This window comes from Clupea harengus, chromosome 26 (assembly GCF_900700415.2).
Source record: "Clupea harengus chromosome 26, Ch_v2.0.2, whole genome shotgun sequence".
Lineage (NCBI taxonomy): Eukaryota > Metazoa > Chordata > Actinopteri > Clupeiformes > Clupeidae > Clupea > Clupea harengus.
Window position 1 is genome coordinate 11,085,935 of NC_045177.1, and position 1,287 is coordinate 11,087,221.

Genomic DNA, 1,287 nt, shown 5'->3' on the forward strand with positions numbered 1-1,287 from the left:
TTTGAAATGTAACACCAGCGTTGTGAAACTCAAATGTCCCACATCCACAAACGCGTCCCATCACACGCCCGTGTTATTGCTTCTGTTGTTCTGTGCATCCGTTGTCATAGAACACAATTGCGTTCCGTGGGTTTGCTTCTCTAAAATGATTTCAGTTGGGATTAAAAGTCGTTTCTGAATGCGTCGTAGCGGAGCAGTTTATTCCTTTTCCACTCGTTTCTCCTCCCTTTGTTTGAATTCAGTGGGATTAAAAGTCATTTCTGAATGCATCGTAGCGGAACAGTGTATTCCTTTTGCCACTCGTTTCTCCTCCCTTTGTTTGCCCCTTTACCCTCCTCTTGCCCCCTGCTCTTGCCCCCTGCTCTTGCCCCCTCAGCTCATTTTGCCCTGTCATCAGCTGCTCCTGTGGGCAGTAGACTTGAGGCCATAACTCAGTCAGCTTTCATCTCTGGCTGTTCCTGGGCTATAGTCCCTACCACCAGCGCCAGTCTGCCATAAGTCTCTCTCTCTCACCCCCGTTTCCCCTCCTCTCTCTCTCATTATTTCTGACCCTGTCTGAACATCTGTGTGTGCATGTGTGTGTGTGTGTGTGTGTGTGTGTGTGTGTGTGCGTGTGTGTGTGTGTGTGTGCGTGTGTGTGTGTGTGTACGTGTGTGTGTGTGAGAGTATGTATGAGGGAGAGTTGGCGCGCGTACGTGCGTAGTGCCCTCTCTCCTCGACAGATTCCCCATTAGACTGCATAAAGGCTGATTGTCTGAATTACGGCCACGGAGGAGGGGTGTCACACTCGAGTGGATATGTACAGTAAATGTGCCAGGCCAAACCAAGCGATCACGGGAACATTCAGCTGTGCATATGAGACTGCCCATCACACCACTGCTCACTGCTCACTGCTACTGGCCATAGAACTCACTGGCTCTTACTGGGGAACTGCAGGAATATAGGGCGACCTCCTTCTGGAACTGGCCCGGAGGTTGGCAGTTAAAAGTGAACAGGTTCCGTCTAGGGAAAGAGAGAGAGAGAGAGAGAAAGAGAGATAAAGAGAGAGAGAGAGAGAGAGAGAGAGATAGAGAGACAGAGAGAGAGAGAGAAAGAGAGAGAGAGAGAGACATGAGCACACTGCTATGGCATCAAACGTGTATGGGCAGCCTGGCTGACATCGCCACGGAAACAATGACAACCAACCTGGACAGATCTGTCGGGGCCGGGAGGCTGAGGAGAGTTACATAAGAGTACAGGTGCCGATGAGCTACGAGCTTATCTAACACACAGACACAGACATGCACA